This window comes from Myotis daubentonii, chromosome 3, assembly GCF_963259705.1.
Source record: "Myotis daubentonii chromosome 3, mMyoDau2.1, whole genome shotgun sequence".
Lineage (NCBI taxonomy): Eukaryota > Metazoa > Chordata > Mammalia > Chiroptera > Vespertilionidae > Myotis > Myotis daubentonii.
The window spans coordinates 205,011,945-205,031,028 of record NC_081842.1 but is presented as its reverse complement, the minus strand read 5'-3'; the positions used below and the strand labels follow the sequence as shown (position 1 = coordinate 205,031,028).

The 19,084-nt window shown below is 42.0% G+C and overlaps 1 protein-coding gene and 1 pseudogene across 3 annotated transcripts in view; one reads left to right on the top strand and one right to left on the bottom strand.

The window, feature by feature from the left end:
* Positions 1-19,084, top strand: part of RCAN3 (RCAN family member 3) — a 38,158-nt gene that overhangs the window by 8,874 nt on the left and 10,200 nt on the right. The gene's annotated exons all lie outside the window — the stretch shown is intronic.
* On the bottom strand, positions 17,244-17,379 carry LOC132231942 (U2 spliceosomal RNA; annotated as a pseudogene).

The window sequence follows — 19,084 nt, the reverse complement described above, 5'->3', positions numbered from 1 at the left end:
CAGTCCCTCCCCCCAGACGGCAGGCCCCGATCACCTGATTGGGGCCGGGCCCTGGGCCGGGCCGGGAAATCGGGTGGGTGGCAGTGGGGCTGGTGGCCAACCTCCCCCTGGCCGGCAGATCCCAGTGATGGTGTGGTGGCGAGAGAAGGGGGAGGTGGGGAACCGCGAGGTGGTGAGGCACCAAAAGCGGTGTCGGTGTCCGGCGTCCATTCCTTCCGCGCCCGGCCCAACGACTGTCACCTCCTCTCCCGAACCTGCCAGGGCCTTCAGGTCCCAATTGGCCTGGCCCCAGTCAGCCCTGACCGCTGGCCACGCCTAGGGACCCCACCTGTGCATGAATTTTGTGTACCAGGCCTCCAGTTGTTAATATTTCTTGTTTTACTTTCTACAGTTTGACTTGGGCAAAATGGTTATTTTTTAAAGGTTGCTTTCCTTTAGTTCATTTATTATTTACCTGGAAAGAGAGAGGTTTTGTGTGTTTATTTTTCTGTCATGACCTCACAAAAGCCTATAGGTCTTAGTCCTGCCGAAGTAAAATATTTCTCCCATTGCTACAAATTTGGCATGTTTTGAGACTTTCTCTCACAGTGCTATCAGCAGACCTCTCAGTTTGTGTCTGTGACTCAAAGTATTTTCCTCCCAGTGACTTCCCTGGAGCAGAACTCCATACAGTTTGACTCAGTACATACTTGAGGCCTCCACTGTGTAAAGCACCGTGCCAGTCGCCTCAGGGCACAGAGCAGGAACTGAAACCGCTTCTGCCTGAGACAGCTGACAGTCCCTCAGTGGAGAGAAGTCGTTTGATGTACGATGGAATACCAGTGCCTTTAGAGACACTTGAGAGTACATTGGTGAGAGGATGACAACCAGTTGGCATAAAAGTTCTTATGGGGAGATGACGCTGGGGTAGAGCTGTGAGAGTCGGCTAGGAAGTTAGTGAGGAAGGGAAGGGGAATTCTGACCAGAGGGAAGAAAATGAATGAAAGAGCTGATTCGTGAAGAGTGTGGACCAACCACTTCAGCGAGTAGTAAGCAGTTCCGTGTGGCTAGTGCATAGGTGAGATGTAGCCAAAGGCAAGAGAAATCTGGCCAGGGCCCTGGCTGGGTAGCTCAGTTGGTTAGAGCATTGTCCTGATACGCCAAGGTTGCAGGTTTGATCCCTGTTCAGAGCACATACAAGAATCAACGAATGAATGCATAAATAAGTGGAACAACAAATCAACTTTTCTCTCTCTAAAATTAATAAACAAAAATTTTTTAAAAGAAAATTTATTTATTTTAAATATATATTTTATTGATTTCGGAGAGGAAGAGAGAAGGGAGAGAGGTAGAAACATCAGTGATGAGAGAGAATCATTGATCGGCTACCTCCTGCACGCCCCATATTGGGGATCGAGCCCACATGTGCCTTGATGGGGAAGCCATCCATGACTTCCTGGTTCATAGGTTGACGCTCAACCACTGAGCCACACTGGCCAGGTGAGAATTTATTTTCTTTAAAAAAAGAGAAATCGGGCAGGAAAGTGAGTGTGGGGCATCCTGCAAAGCTCAGGAGCTGGCCCTTCTGGGGTAAATAACCTGAGCAACGGAGTGATGATCAGAGTGACACGTTAGGAAGATCCCCTGACAGCATGTGAGGCCGAGCGGAGGAAGGAGAGCCTCCAGCAGGGAGCCAGTTAGGAGAGAGGATGCCGGGGCAGCAAACCGCCTGGAGATGCTGCAGACCCAAAAGTGGAACAAGGGAGCGGGAATACAGCCGCCAATTTTTTATCTTTTGGGTTTGTTTTCATTTACAAATGCTGTTTTCTTTCCCATATTCAGTCATAATATAGAAATTTTGAAATAATCCGATCCTAATTTTCTCATACTTCCTAAGAACTCTAAATTTTCATATAATTACATTAACCTTGTTTATTTGTTGTGAGAAGCACATATGCTACTAGTTTATCTTAAAATGATACTCACCTGGAGCACTTTAGATTTTGCTACTTGGGCAATTTTGAATTTGGGGTCAAATAAACTCTTTTGTAAATATATATGTATATATTCATAAGAATTCATTCCAGAAACTTTACTATATTATCGGTTCCAACTTTTCTTTTTTAACTGTAGCCTAGAAAATTTTTTAACTTGCCAAAGCAGTGAATTCTTATTGGTTTTTCATTAAAAAAAAAAAAAAAAGCTATACAGGGGTGGGCAAAAATAGGTTTACAATTGTAATACAAATAAATAATACAATAATTAATAATAACACAAGAATAAACTCTTGGGCCCTAACTGGTTTGGCTCAGTGGATAGAGCATTGCCCTGCAGACTGAAGGGTCCCAGGATCAATTCTGGTCAGGGGCATGTGCTTTGGTTGCGGGCACATCCCCAGTAGGGAGTGTGCAGGAGGCAGCTGATTGATGTTTCTCTCTCATTGATGTTTCTAACTCTCCATCCCTCTCCCTCTCCCTTCCTCTCTGTAAAAAATCAATAAAATATATTTTTTTAAAAAAAGAAAAAAGAATAAACTCTTGGGTTTTTTGTACTCGAAACTATAAACCCATCTTTCTCTTCCCTGTATCTAACCTAAATGTCTATTGGAAATCATATCAGCAGAAATTCTAGTAGCAGTTCAGTGGATTTCAAGTAATATATACTTCTTAGTCATAGTAAATCCTATATAGTAAAAGCCTAATATGCTAAGTTCTGGTCATCCGGTCAGCTGTTCAACCAGTCAAAGTGTAATATGCTAATGATATGCTAAGGCCACTCAGTCGCTCGCTATGATGTGCACTGACCACCAAGGAGCAGACAGTCAGCCAGTCACTATGATGTGCACTGACCTCCAGGGGGCAGACAGTCAACCACCAACCAGTCCGTATGACATGCATTGACCACCAGGGGGCAGACGCTCCGACCAGTAGGTTAGCTTGCTCCTGGGGTCCGGCCAATCCGGACTGAGTGAGAAGGGCCGGACCCTGAAGCCCTTCCATAGTCCCTCCCTGGCTGGCCAACCTCCCGTGTCCCTCCCTGGCCCCAATCTTGCACCAGTGGGGTCCTTCGGTCTGGCCTGCACCCTCTTGCAATCTGGGACCCCTTGGGGGATGTCGGAGAGCCGGTTTCGGCTCGACGGTGGAACAACCTGTGTCTATGATGCACACTGACCACCAGGGGGCAGATGCTCAATGCAGGAGCTGCCCCCTGGTGGTAAGTGCACTCCCACAGGGGGAGCACCACTCAGCCAGAAGCTGGGCTCACGACTGGCGAGCGCAGCAGCCATGGTGGGAGCCTCTGCCTCCGCGGCAGCACTAAGGATGTCCAACTGCTGCCTTAGGCCCGCTCCCCAGTGAGTGGATCTAAGCTGGCAGTCGGACATCCCCCAAGGGCTCCTGGACTGTGAGAGGGTGCAGGCCGGGCTGAGGGACCCCCCCCCCTCCCGAGTGCACAAATTTCATGCACCGGGCCTCTGGTTTTATATTTTAAAGCCTTAATAGTTATACACTGGAAACTGTAAAATATAAAATGTTTATATAATAAAATTATGTGAATCATCAATGGATAAGAAATGTGAAGAGGATCAAATGTTTTCTTTACCTTTTTCTTCTCACGATCAGTGTCTTATTCTGCTGTAATTTTTCCAGAATAACCCGTTTATGCAGGTCATCCACATACGTGCAAAGCACAAAGCAAAACAAAAACCATTTCTGGGGGATTATAGGCAGGATCATCGTGATTGCAATTAAATGCTTTATTTTCAGAAGAATCTTAGGTTGTTTTTATTTCTGACTTAAAGAGCTTTTTATCTTTATAATTTTGTAATTGTTGGAATGAGCTTTTAACCTCTTCTGAATAGTAGACCAAGTAACAGGTACCATTTTAATGTACAGGAGACTCTTCATTTTAGATTGCTAGACCTTGGCTCTACATTTTCATTAATGTTTCTTGAAAATAGTGTGTGTGAGGTGGGGAAGGAAAAGTGAAGAATATAATAAACCGTAAGAAAAATAAACTGAGGAAAAGCCTTATCTCTTAATTTATTTTTCTGCAGCAGCATGGGTGTTAGTTTTCATGCATTTGCTCAGCTAAGCAGTAGCTCCGTCGGGAGGGCTGCAGGTTTAGTACCTAATTTTTCTGTAACAGATTTGGATTTTTCCCAATATGATCTTTTATTTACTTGCTCGTTTTTAACCCTATTCTTCCTTAAAATAAGAAAAAAATAAGCAGGCTTCTGATTTGAACATGAGAGGTTTTTAAAATACAGCATAGAGGCCTGGCCAGGTAGCTCAACTGGTTAGAGCATGGTCCTGATACACCAAGGTTGCAAGTTCGATCCCTGGTCAGGGCACATACAAGAATCAACCAATGAATACATAAATAAGTGTAACAACAAATCAATGTCTCTTTCTCTCTTTCACACCTTTCCTCTCTCTCAAATCAATAAATAAATTTTAAAAATACAACTTAGGTTTTTGTAATGTAAGAACTAGGACTGTTTCCTCTCTTTTAGGTCTGTGTGTCTGAGGGGACTCAGTAAATGTTAATGCAAAGCAATGTTGTTGATGGGGACTAACTTTATTAAAAAATGCATATGGCTTTTGGATTATAGTCCCTTCACAAAGTACTGCCCTAAAATGCCTCTACTGATACTCTCACCCTAGGACATTTGATCTGAGTTTTCTTTTTTTCTAATTTTAAGGTTCTGTTTAATAATAAACAACATATAAAGTTACAAGACAGATCACAGACTGAAAAAAGTATTTTCAAACATAGAAATTATCATGGATTAGTATACATGATATATATGCATATGTATGTGTGATATATATGTACATCTATCATATATTATATACTAGAGGCCCGGTGCATGACATTCATGTACTGGGGGAGGAGGGGTCCATCAGCCTGGCCTGCACCCTCTTGCAGTCCGGGACCCCTCAGGGGTCCTTAGCGCTGCTGCTGCTGCGCTCGCCAGCCGTGAGCCCAGCTTCTGGCTGAGTGGTACTCTCACTATGGGAGCTCACTGACCACCAGAGGGCAGCTCCTGCATTGAGCATTTGCCCCCTGGTGGTCAGTGCATGTCATAGCAACCGGTCATTCCACCGTTAGGTCAATTTGCATATTAGCCTTTTATTATATAGGATTATTATATAGGATATGTATCTCCTATAACTCACTTTATTTTTATTTTATTTTTTAATATTTCAAGAAAGACGATCTTAAATATAATGTTACATGCAGTACACCTTAATATCCAAGAAAACCAACTTTAAATATAATGTTACATGCAATAAACATTAATATTTCAAGAAAAAAAGGATTTTAAGTATAATAATACTAGAGGCCCGATGCACAGAATTTGTGCAGGAGTAGCCCTTTGCAGCCCTGGCGGCTGCCTCAGCCCTCGCGGCCGCAGCATCGTCCAGACGGTCGTTCTGCTGCTCGGCTGTTTAGTTGATTTGCATATTACGCTTTTATTATTATAGATTACCAAAACTGCACTAACATAGTAGTTGTAGGAAATATTAAAAATCTGCAAATAACAGGATTAGTTCTATTATATTCTAAAATATTTTTTTCCTCTGGCTGTATTTCGGAGTTGTTTTCTAATGATGATGGTTGGGGTATATGAAAACGTCTCCACTTGCTCTCTTGGTCCTGCTTTTGGATCAGTGCCACTTAGCATCTAATGCAGTTCTCAGTACTAGGCAACATATATTAAATGTTTATTGAATGAATGGATTCCATAAGATGGTCATTGGGGATTAGTGCTGTGATGAAGAAACAGAATTATCAGCTGAGTGAGGTTAGGTAATGCATCAGAGATTTCATCTGAAATTATGAGCTCAGATACACTGGCCCAAATTCTTTTGTGGTCTGTATAATTATATGTACAATATAAATCTTTCTATCAAGCATTTGGTTCTTCACCCTCCATTTAAAGATTGTTATTTAAGAAAAGTAAATGGTCTTTGGAAGTTAACTGGATACACTGATTCTCTGGTTTTTAGACTAAATCAATTGCGTGTTTTCTGACACAACCTTCAATCCAGAAGAAGTAAGTCCTTCTTTGAGAAAGTAATTTGTTTTAAATTTGGGAATTGAAAAAGGGATTTAGAGGAAGAATGTTTCTGTTTAGTGAACTGTATTTTTAATAGTGCCTTGAATGTAACAAGATTTCAGTAAATACGTGTTTAATTGAACTTGTAGTGCTATTCTGGCTATAAGTAAATGGAAAACCATACTATGTCCATGAGCTGGAAGATTTAATATTGTTCAGATGTCAGTACCACCAAAAGCAATCTACAAATTCAATGCAATTCTTATCAAAATCCCAATGACATTTCTTGCAGAAATAGAATAACTCATTCTAAAATTCATATGGAATCCCAACTAGCCAAAACAATCTTGAAAACAACAAAGTTGGAGGGCTCACACATCCCGATTTCAAAACTTAGTGCAAGCCCTAACCGGTTTGGCTCAGTGGATGGAGCGTCAGCCTGCGGACTCAAGGGTTCCGGGTTTGATTCCAGTCAAGGGCATGTGCCTTGGTTGTGGGCACATCCCCAGTGGGGAGTGTGCAGGAGGCAGCTGATCGATACTTCTCTCTCATCAATGTTTCTAACTCTCTATCCCTCTCCCTCTCTGTAAAAACTCAATAAAATATATTTAAAAAAAAAAAAACTTAGTGCAAAGCTACAGAGGTCAAACAGTATGGCACTTATATGTCAATTATATCTTAATAAAAATAAAAAAATAAACCAGCTGAAACCGGTTTGGCTCAGTGGATAGAGCGTCGGCCTGCGGACTGAAAGGTCCCAGGTTCGATTCCGGTCAAGGGCATGTACCTGGGTTGCGGGCATATCCCTAGTAGGAGATGTGCAGGAGGCAGCTGATCGATGTTTCTCTCTCATTGATGTTTCTAACTCTCTATCTCTCTCCCTTCCTCTCTGTAAAAAATCAATAAAATATATTTTTTAAAAAAATAAACCAGTGAGGTACTGGCATTAAGACAGACATATTGCCCTGGCCTGCATTGCTCAGTGGTTAGAGCATTGGCCTGCCCACCAAAGAGTTTTGGGTTAGATTCTGGTCAAGGGCACGTACCTGGGTTGCAGGTTCAATCCCTGGCCCTGGTCAGGATGCATGTAGGAAGCAACCAATCATACCGATGTTTCTCTCTCTCTCCCTCCCCCCCCTTTTTCCCTCTGAAAATCAATGGGAAAAATATTCTCGGGTGAGGATTAAAAAAGACAGATAAATTGACCAATGGAATAGAATAGAATAGAGTCCCAATAAATGAACCCTTGCCTATATTGTCAAATGATTTTTAATGATGTTGCCAAGACCATTCAATAGGAAAAAAGCAATCTTTTCAACAAGTGGTGCTGGGAAAACTAGATATTTACATGCAAAAGAATAAAGTTGGACCCTTACCTTGTACTATATACAAAAATTAATTCAAAATGGATCAAAGACCTAAATGTAAGAGGTGAAATTCTTAGAAGAAGCACAGGGGAAGAGCTTTTTGACGTTGAATTTGGCATAATTTCTTGGATATGACACCAAAAGCTCGGGCAACAACAGAAAAAGTAAATAGGACTTCATCACAATAAAACATGTGTGCATCATCATTCGTAATACTTTCAACAATAAAGATACATTTTTTAAAAATGTGTGCATCACACCTTGCTGGTGTGGCTCCGTGGTTGAATGTCGACCTGTGAACCAAGAGGTCGCTGGTTTGATTCCCAGTCAGGGCACATGCCCAGGTTTCGGGCTCAGTCCCCACTGGGGTGCATGTAGGAGTCAGCTGATTGATGACGTTTCTCTCTAATCAATGTTTCTATCTCTCTATCCCTCTCCCTCTCTAAAAATATAAAAATAAAAATGTGTGCATCAAAGGTCACTATTAAGTGAAAAGGCAACCTACAAAATGAGAGAAAACATTTTCAAATCATATATCTGATAAGGGATTAATATCCAGAGTATATGAAAGAGCTCCTAAAACTCAACAACAACAAAAAACAACCCAACTGAATAATGGGCAAAGGACTTAAATAGACATTTCTCCAAAGAAAATACATAAATCACCAATAAGTACATGAAAATATGTTCAACATCACTAATAATTAGGGAAATACAAATCAGAATCACAATGAGATAACCACTTCACACCCATTAGGAGGGCTATTATAAAAAATTATAAAGACAGAAAAGTGTTGGCAAGGATGTGGAGAAATTGGAACCCTTATGCACTGCTGGTGGGAATGCAAAGTGGTGCAGCTGCTGTGGAAAAGCGTGGCGGTTTCTTAAAAAATGTAAGCATCACCCAGGCATCGCTCAGTCGGTTAAGCATCGTCCTGTGCTCCAAAAGGTTGCTGGTTCAATTCCCAGTCAGGGCACATACCCAGATTGGGGGTTTGATCCCTGGCCAGGTTGAGTACAAGCAACCGATCGATGATTCTCTCATTGATGTTTCTCTCTCTCTTTCTCTCCCTCCCTCTCTCCCCCTCCCCTAAAATCAATGAAAACATGTTTAAAATATTTTTTAAGCAGAATTTAAGCATAGAACTACCATATGATCTAGTATGTGGACCCCCTCCTCACCCCGCCTGTGCTCCAGCACCCCATGCCAGATGACCCCTTCCTTACCCCACATGGACTGCTCCGGGCCACTGCAACTCTCCACTTCCCATCAGCACGGACACACTTCCCTTACTTGGCCTCACCTACAGGCTTGTGGACTGAATGCTCAGGAAGAGGAAGTATGCCTTATTCTTAAAAGAACAAGTAGTACATTTAGCCCTAGCCAGTTTGGCTCAGTGGATAGTGTCATCCCGTGAACTGAAGAGTCCCAGGTCCAATTCCGGTCATGGGCACATACCTCAGTGGCAAGCCCAATCCAGGCCCTGGTCAAGGCGCATGCAGGAGACAACCAATCGATGTGCCTCTCTTACATCACTGTTTCTCTGTCACCCCCTTCCTTCCACTCTCTCTAAAAGTCAATGGAAAAATACACTCGGGTGAGGGTTAACCAAAAACATAAAAGCACACAAGCATTTTTTAAAAATAATAATAATACATTTAAGTTCCCAGGGTTGTTTCTGGCATTTTCTCAAATCTACATGTCTTTGGAAGGTGGGCCCCTAACTTGAAAAATCACCTTCATCCTCTAATGTTCATGAAGGAAACACCACTAAGAAGAAGACAAACTTCTACCCTGGAATGCATCGCACAGTCAGCATTTGTTTCTCAGCACCTGGGATAGTGCCGACCTGCATGAATGAGTGAATGGATGAACAGTGAGAAAGAATCCAAGACAGATCTACATGGAGACCAAAGAAATGGAATCTTCAGATTACTGCCAATCACTAAGCACATGGGCAAGACCAAGAAGCAAACATGTTTTGATCTTTGTGCATAACTGACCTCAGTGGAGAATTCCGTCTTGCTGCTCCACATTTTCCTGTGTGCTTTAATTAAAAACTTCCTATCAGCCATTTCCATTTGCTTTAGGTGGCTTATCATTCTCCTTTGCCAGCTTGGCACCATGAATACAGGAAGAGCAAAGCATTTTCAATGCCCTCAAACAGTTGATTTTATTTTTTAAAATATATTTTTCAAAGAGGAAGAGAGAGAAATATCAACAATGAGAGAGTCATTGATTGGCTGCCTCCTGCACGCCCCACACGGGATCAAGCCCATAACCTGGGCATGTGCCCTGACTGGGAACCAAACCATGACCTTCTGGTTCATAGGTTAATGCTCAACCAGCAAACAGTTGATTTTAATAAATAGCAAACAAACCCTGGCCGGTCTGGCTCAGTTGGTTGAGTGTTGTCCCATGCACCAAAAGGTCACTGGTTCGATTCCCAGTCAGGATACATGCCCAGGTTTCGAATTTGACCCCCAATTGGGGTGCATATGAGAGGCAACCAATCAATGTTTCTCACATCGTTGTTCCTCTTCCTCTCCCTTCCTCTCTAAGATCAATTTAAAAATTAAAAAATAATAATAATAAATAGCTAACAACAAAAAAGCAAAATTAATAAGTTTAAAAGCCACTGAAGTGAAAACTACATTCTTTCAATGTGTAGAATTTGAATATAACTATTACCAAAAAAAAATCCCTGCTATCTTCTCCCTCAATTCAAGTCCCAAGTTCATAGCAGAGTGTCAACAGTGTCATAACAGAGAAGCTTTCAAGGGCCAGGGTTCATAGGTCAAGTTCTGAAGAGTCCTGGGAGGATAGACCCTGATCTCATTAATCAGAGGTGCACAGTATCACCCACTGAGTGCGAGTCTCCTGGGAGGGCACGTCTCCCACCCGACTGCTCCAGCAGTGGGATGCCTCTCTTGGCAGCCCCCATAGTACCTGCTGTCTAGTTCACGTGGTGTCATCGCTGTGCATTCACCTCCTGCCAGGGGAGTCCACACCATTGCAGAAGAGCGCCTGTTTTTGTTACCACAAATAGCAAGTGGACTATTGCAGCAGCTCTACCCTGTATCTGTTCATAATAGTATTCGTGCTCCCAACTTACTGTTCTAAGAGCTTTAAGTATTCACTCTTTCTGTCCTCAACAGTAACCCAATGAACTGGGTGCTTTTACTACCCGCATCAGCAGGTAAAGAAACTGTAGGTACAGCTTGCCCCAGGTCACACAGCTGTATAATGGAGCCAGTAGTCAGCCTCAGACAGCCTAGCTCCAGAGTTCTGTGACTTGAGAAGATACGTGCCTGATAGAAGCCAGAAGACCTTCCTGAAGTTACCTGTCCAGGTTGTGGTTTGCTCCTGAGGTCTTTCCTTTGTGGTTTCAGAACGAGGACATGAACGTTCTGTTACTGGATGCAGAAAGGAGTCTTTTGTCCATGCTCATAGCTTCCCGTTCTCAAGGATGGGCAGTGTCTACATCCTCTCTCAGGTGTGGAGGAGGGTTTAGTACAGTGACGGAGAACCTATGACACGCGTGTCAGAGGTGACACGCGAACTCATTTTTTTGATTGATTTTTCTTTGTTAAATGGCATTTAAATATATAAAATAAATATCAAAAATATAAGTCTTTGTTTTACTATGGTTGCAAATATCAAAAAATTTCTATATGTGACACGGCACCAGAGTTAATTTAGGGTTTTTCAAAATGCTGACACGCCGAGCTCAAAAGGTTCGCCATCACTGGTTTAGTATGTTCATCAGTGTGAGTGCTGTGTCCCCAGCATCACAGAAAAGACCACCACATTGGCCACATTGTCTGGGCCAGTGGAGCATCTACAGGCTGGCACGCACCATCCTGAGGCTGGACATGAAGTTCAAGATCAGGGAAGAGGGACTTCCCTAATCTTTCCTACTCATGGACAAGGAGAACAAGAAGGAGAAAGTGAAGGTTCAGGTAGTCATCCTGGAGAGTGGACGCACAGACCGCTGGGCAGCCGGCATGGATAGATGGTACTGACTTGGACAACGGAAATCTGAGTGCTGGGAACTGAAATGCTTTCCTTTTCCTGTACATGGTTTTCAGAGGAAGAACCCACATGTGTGTTTTTTCTCATCTTAGATCAAAACTGTATGCTTGAGCCCTAGCCAGTTTGGTTCAGTGGATAGTGTCGGTCTGTGAACTCAAGAGCCCCAAGTTCAATTCCGGTCAAGGTTGCAGGCTCAATCCCTAGTAGGGTGGGTGCAGGAGGCAGCCAATCAATGATTCTTTCTCATCATTGATGTTTCTGTCTCTCTCTCCCTGTCCCTTTCTGTTTGAAATCAATTAAAAAATATATATTTTTTAAAACCTGTATGTTTGAGTCCAAGTGCCTGGATGAGTTTGCAAGCCTGTTTGGTGAGCCATCTTGAGTCTGGATGAGGTAATTTCGCCCACCTGTAACCTGACTGCCTCTCCGAGATGCCCACCAACCAGCTCAGCGAGGGGGCACCTTCCCAGGAGGCAGAATGCTCTTGTTTGCTCTCTCCCCTGTTCTATTTCACCCGCACTTTCCTCCAGGGGCTTTATCATCTGTCTTCTCTGCTCTTTTCAGTAAACAACCAAAAACACCTTTAAGCTAAAGTTGGGAGAGCGTTGCTTCTGGTGGGGGACGGTCTAGAGCTGGCCTCTCATTCGTCCTCACAGCTATGGTTTGAAGATTGTGCTCTCCCAGGAATGCCCCAGAATACCAACTGACAGGTGCCCTTGCTGACCCGTGGGCTGCAGCTGGCCTGCAGGGCTTGAGCATCATTGATTGAGTGCCGTTCCTTTGTATCTGAGAGGGGGAGGGAGAGCGAGAGACAGAGACGGGCGCTGTAGGGACTCCCCTGGTAGACACCCCGTCTGCTGCCCACGCAGCTTAGCCATTAATGTAATTGGGTGGTAGCTGCGGTTGCAGTGCTCATTGCCCTCCTTAAGTGGCAGGCTGAGCTGTTGAGGTCTTTTGAGGCCAGCAGTTGGCCCCAAACTGCTTGAAAATGACTTCTGCATTGTGCACACTTCTGCCCTGCAAGCAGTCATAGGAGAAAAGGGAGACATTTTTATAACCGGAATTACTACTAGCAATTGTTATCCTATAGCAGTTACTACTAGCAGTGTGTTTGTCCTAGCTGAAGATGTAAAATAGCTGATCAAAGCCACCTTCCTATGCTCCCAGCCGGATCCGTGGTTGCCACATGTGGGGCTCTGGCCTCCACCGGCTGCACAGCAGTGCTGAGGCCCAGGTGCTCCCTCTGTCTTTGCAGCCAGTGTGGCCACCTCACCCCATACCTTCTCTTGTTTTCCCTTATACTTTTTTAAAAAATAATTTGGCAAAACTCACAATAAAATGTATGCATCTTAAGTATGCACTTTGGTGCATTTTGACAGTATCTGCTCATGTAACCAAAACTCCAGTGAGGAATATTTTCATCCCCACGCTCATACCAGTCTCTAGTTTGTTCCCATCAAAAATGATTTATCATTGGTTTGACCACCTGCTTGTAGATGGTATAGGGAATATTTCAGGTTGGGGGGGTGGGGGGTTGTTAGTCCTTTAAGAATTTATGTTCCAATAAGGCAGAGTATCTATCTGTATATATAAAAGGCTAAGTGACCGACCGTCTGTCTGACCAACTGGCCAGTACATATGATGCACACTGGCAATCTAAAAGTAAATGTTGACTTGCGCATGCGATACATATAAAGCTCTCACTGGGGCCAGTCACACGCATTGTTTCGATCTGTCATTGTCGATCATGAATTTTGTTGTTTTTGTTGACATTCTGATGCTGAAAGAAGCCGGAGTCGTCGACAGAACGTATCTGAAGACCAACTGCTATGCGATCGGCCATAGTACAAATGAGTTCAAAGCACTGTAGTGTTTGGGGATGTTTCAGACAGTTGTCTCTTAAAACAAATATGAGATCAGAGGATTCTGCTTGTAGCAAACGGTTAGTAAAACTTGGAGATGGCAAACTTGATAGCAGTTTTCACTCAGGAATGAATATTGTTGAAATCCCCCGTGAGATGATTTGTAACGGATCTATTACGGAAGCTATCTTTGGATATAGTATATCTATAGGTAATGTTAAAAAAATGTCTAAACGTGATTCTTTGTTCAAAAAATAAGCACGTTCATAAGTGAAGAAATTTTGGATGTACTTGGTGGAGATTTTCACACTTATTTGAGTGATGATTCCATCAATTCAACAGATGATGCCAAAAAGAAACATTTTCCCATCGAATTTCTTAACAGTATTACTCCTTCGGAAATGCCATGTCACAAATTAAAATTGAAAGTAGGTGCAATCATCATGCTACTGAGAAATCTTAATAGTAAATGGGGTCTTTGTAAGGGTACTAGATTTATTATCAAAAGTTTGCGACCTAACATAATCAAAGCTGAAGTATTAACAGGATCTGCGGAAGGAGAGGTTGTTCTGATTCCAAGAATTAATTTGTCCCCGTCTGACACTGGCCTCCCATTTAAATTAATTCAAAGACAGTTTCCCATGATGCCAGCATATGCGATGACTATTAATAAATCACAAGGACATACTCTAGACACAGTAGGAAGAGTCCTACCTGAACCCATTTTCGGACATGGTTAGTTATATATTGCTTTCTCTCGAGTTCAAAGAGCATGTGACGTTAAAGTTGTAAATACTTCATCACAAGGGAAATTAGTCAAGCACTCTGAAAGTGTTTTTACTCTTAATGTGGTATACAGGGAGATATTAGAATAAGTTTAATCAATTTATCAATCATTGTTTTTATATCATGTTTTGTTTTTATATCATCTTTGTTGTTATATCTTTGCTGTTGTTATATCTTGTTATTTATTTATTAATCAATTTATATATTATTTTCATATACATTTTACTAATTTTCTTTCATCTCTGACACTTCTATTATGGAGAAAGGGTGAATAGTGATAGTAAAATATTTCTTCTAAGTAATTTCCTTTCAATGTGCACAAATCCATGCACCAGGCCAGTAGTATATTTATAAACATGGTAACCATTAAAACAGAAAAAAATCAATATTGAATAGGCAGTATTTTATTTTTTAATTTTAACTCATTTTTTTAATTTTAATTTTTTTATTTATTTTTTAAATTTTATTTTATTGTTTATAGCAGCTGTGGGCAAACTATGGCCCGCGGGCCAGATCCAGCCTGTTTGAAATGAATAAAACTAAAAAAAAAAAAAAAAAAAGACCGTACCCTTTTATGTAATGATGTTTACTTTGAATTTATATTAGTTCACACAAACACTCCATCCATGCTTTTGTTCCGGCCCTCGGTCCAGTTTAAGAACCCATTGTGGCCCTTGAGTCAAAAAGTTTGCCCACCCCTGGTTTATAGTATTACAAATAGTAGTACATATGTCTTCTTTTCATTTTTATGCTTCCTTATGGTGTTGAAGGCAATATAAATGCTACCGGCCAAAGGTTATAGGAGGATTTAAGATGTGTGTGTCTTCTGCTCCCCTCTAGCACTTCTGGGCTTAGTTCTGGAACTTGTGCTCATTTGGTCAGAGTCACGTTTTTAATTCACCAGGCCTTGAAGCATGTGCTTTTTTCTGACTGGGAAGTCTGTCCCTTCGGCTGTTTAGTCAGCAGTGATCCTAGACCTAGACAGTGATTGGCAAACTGCGGCTCTTTGGCCCCTTGAGTGCGGCTCTTCCTAAGCCTTAGGAGTACCCTAATTAAGTTAATAACAGTGTACCTACCTATATAGTTTAAGTTTAAAAAATTTGGCTCTCAAAAGAAATTTCAATCGTTGTGCTGTTGATATTTGGCTCTGTTGAGGAATGAGTTTGCCGACCCCTGCATAGGAGGCCCTTCAGCTGTGCCGTCCCCAGGCAGAAGCGGAGACTGCCTCTGGCACCGAGGGGCCTGCAGCCTCAGGTGCTGGAGAGATGGAGCTCCTCTCAGGTCCACAGAAAGACAGAGGGTGTGAAAACCTCTCGCCTGAAGGTGCCAGAGGTCATTCCCTGCTGCATGGCTCCTTCTCCACAATGAAATTGTGCCTCTTAACGTGCAGGAGTCGGTGGGGGCCCCAGGCTTTGTTAGTCCAAGGCAAAAAGTACAGCAAATTGTTTTCATAATTTGTCCCTCAGTGGCATTATTAAACCTCTCCTCTGCTTCGAGATGGGGAACAGAGAGTAGTTCCAGAAAGGTCCCTTAGCTGCCATCCTCATCCTTTACTCCTTGTATCCGACCTTCCCGTAAGCCCTTTTCCACCCTTCTCCTTCCGTGAGTTTAATAAGCCTCTTGCCCAGCTACGGGTGCTCTTCTTCAACCCCCAAGAAAGTTGTGGGTTACATGTTGTCCTTGCATATTTTAGGTGCAGATTATCTGTAGTCATTTTTACTGCTGATTATTATACAGGTGACTTCCGCCTACGGAGGCTGGCAGCTTCTAGTCTATATTTTGTGGGAAACTTATTTTATGTAACAGGAAAAGCCTCAGGGATTGGTTTTTAGGCTGAATTATACTAAGTGACCCCTGAGAAAGCAGAGTGGCCAGTGGTTTAGATTTTATGGGATGTCCATTATCTTATCAGAAGTAAATGTGCAACCATCACCCTTTTACAGGACAGTATTAATTTTTCATCATTAGAGAATTCAGAAACTTATCAATGTGAATTATTTATTTCTAAAATAATTCCCGGGAGAAAGATCATTGCTTTCTGAACTGAATTATGTTTATCACGACTTACTTGTCACAGTAATCTGCAGTCCATGCCTATGGATTATGTCCTCCTCTGAGCTTCCGCCAGGTGGTCAGGGACAGCCTAGGAAGGACATAGCTGTCAACTAAGGGCTCGTATTTTTTTCCTCAAATAGTTTTGCCTCCACATGAATTTTTCGTGTTTTATGCAGCACCTCACACTAGAAGTCACACATTTTCATAAACCATATTTATGCTACACCAAGGGAAACATGGGTGTGAAGGAGGGGCAAAGAACTAAGAAAACTTAAAAAGCTTACTTATCAACTCTTACATGGCTTTGTTTTTTAATAAATCGTAACCAGTTCACAGGTGTTGGAATTTAGAAGAGAGAGACCCATATAACCCATTGCTGTCATCTGCTTCTTACATTCAGTCACAGTGTATTTCTGGAATGGTAAAAAAAAAAAAATTGTTTTGAAAGGAAAAAGGAAGAAGCATGTGGCTGAAACCGGTTTAGCTCAGTGGATAGAGCATCAGCTTGCGGACTGTAGGGTCCCAGGTTTGATCCAGGTCAAGGGCATGTACCTGGGCTGCGGGCACATCCCCAGTAGGGGGTGTGCAGGAGGCAGCTGATCGATGTTTCTCTCTCATCGATGTTTCTAACTCTCTATCTCTCTCCCTTCCTCTCGGTAAAAAATCAATAAAATATATTTTTTTTAAAAAAAGAAGAAGCATGTGATTATCAAGTAGCTGTTGAGTTTGCAAGAGAGCTTGTATTATTGTTTCTAGAAATATTCATTGTTGAGGGGAGTTAGGAATAAATACAGGGTCCTTTTACCCCGGGGAAGGAAGATTGTGTTATGTGCAGAATTACAAAATAGTAATCTTTCATAAACCATGCTCCATTAATTCTTCCTTAGTTTCCACTTTCATAGTGTTTTGTGATCATGTTTCTTAACTGGCTCATGTGAGAAATTTAATATTTACTTAGTATTCAAGATATGTTGAAAGTAAGCATCCTCCAAGCATCGATCAAGAATTAAATGGAATTTCACAAAATCTCAATTCTAATATTTTTAAAAAGTGATAAAGCCAGCCATCTTTGAAATAGATGCTGAGGAAACTATGAAAATTGCCTGGAAATATTACTAATTATTAGTATTTAATAGATTTACATGTTTATATTTAAGAACTGGCATGCTATTTTTAAACTGATAAGAACAGATACTACACTTGATCTTAGCCAAAAGGCCGAGAAGCGATTAGCATGCTATTTTTAAATCCTTACTATCTCTATAATGTTATTTATTTGTCCACATTACATTAATACGTAGTAATAGTATAGTACATAAGAATAGGGTTGATTGGTACCTCTAACCTCCCCTTGTAATACATTGGGAATCCAACCTTAGCACCAGGTCTGTCATGCAATTGGTTGCCTAATTCCAACAGCACTAGACAAATCATGGTATGGCTCCAGAGTGGAATACCATACAGCAGTGAAAAAGGATGACTTTCAGTTACACACAACAACAAGGAAGAACTTAGAAACAAAATGTAAAGTAAAACGAGCTATTGAAGAATACATACAACATTACCATATCTTCAGGCATATAAATAAGTGTAAAACCATAAGAAAAGCAAGGGAGCGATGAGCACAAACTCCAGGAATGGTTACTTGGAAGGAGGGAAGGAGCAAGATGGGGGAACAAACAGCTGCCACACTGGGGACTTCAAAACAGTAGGAATGTGCTTGTTTAAAATTAGACATGTCTGTCGTTTTTTTATACCTTACATGTATTTTATAACACTTTACATTTATTTTATAATTTGAATCTATACAATCCTATATAATAAGGGAGGGATAGGCTAATTAGCCCAGATATGCTAATTAGTAATGACCAGATATGCTAATTAGTCACAACCAGTATGCAAATTGACCATGACTCCAACACACAAGATGGCCTCCCCCATGTGGCCACAAGATGACTGGCAGGGGATGGCAGTTTGGGGGGGACCAGGCCTGCAGGGGAGGGCAGTTAGGGGTGACTGGGCTGGCAGGAGAGGGCAGTTAGGGGTGACTGGGCTGGCAGGGGAGGGCAGTTAGGGGCGATTGGGCCAGCAGGGGAACAGTTAGGCATCGATCAGGCTGGCAGGGGAGTGGTTAGGGCAGAGGTGGGCAACCCCTGGCACGCATGCCAAACATGGCACACCAGTAACTTCTGCTGGCATGCAAAACCCTCTCATAATCTTCCATTTACAATTTTTTTCTTAATATCAACTTTTTTATTTTTCAGATAAATTCAGTGTAGGTTCATCTTAGATAAATAAATAATTTTACATAACAAGTTATCTTAAAGACCATAGACATGGATTGACAAGAGAGGGGAAGAGCAATTTCTATGCCTCTGCCTTAACTCTCCCTGCCTTCCTAGATCTGACCAGTGTTTTGGTTTCATCCACATATGCTTGTGAATCTTTGTTCTCAGTGATGAATTTTGTTAAGTCTCGTAGTAGGAATAGCCGGATGGATGAAAGTAGTAGCTCGTGCATATCTCTGAAGGTCACGAAATATAAACCTGATGTAAAATCTCTGCCATCAGTGATGCAGCAGCAAAAGTCCCACTGATAATATCAAACGGAGTCATAAAATTTTCTGTCGGACTGTCAGTGTACATGTATACATTAAAAATAAATGTATTTTTCATAATCATATACTGTGTTTTTGTCACTCGAATGAATTTTATTTCTTCAAGGTTCTTCACATACGTACACCTTAAGAGATATCAAGTAGGTGTAACATGTTCTCAAAAAATTAGGGTTGGCACACAGAAGAATTTTGAGTCAGAGATTTTGCTGGTTTTGGCATGCACTCACAAAAAGGTTGCCCACCCCTGGGTTAGGGGGTGATCAGGCAGGCAGGCAGGCGAGTGGTTGGGAGCCAGCAGTCCTGGATGGTGAGAGGGAT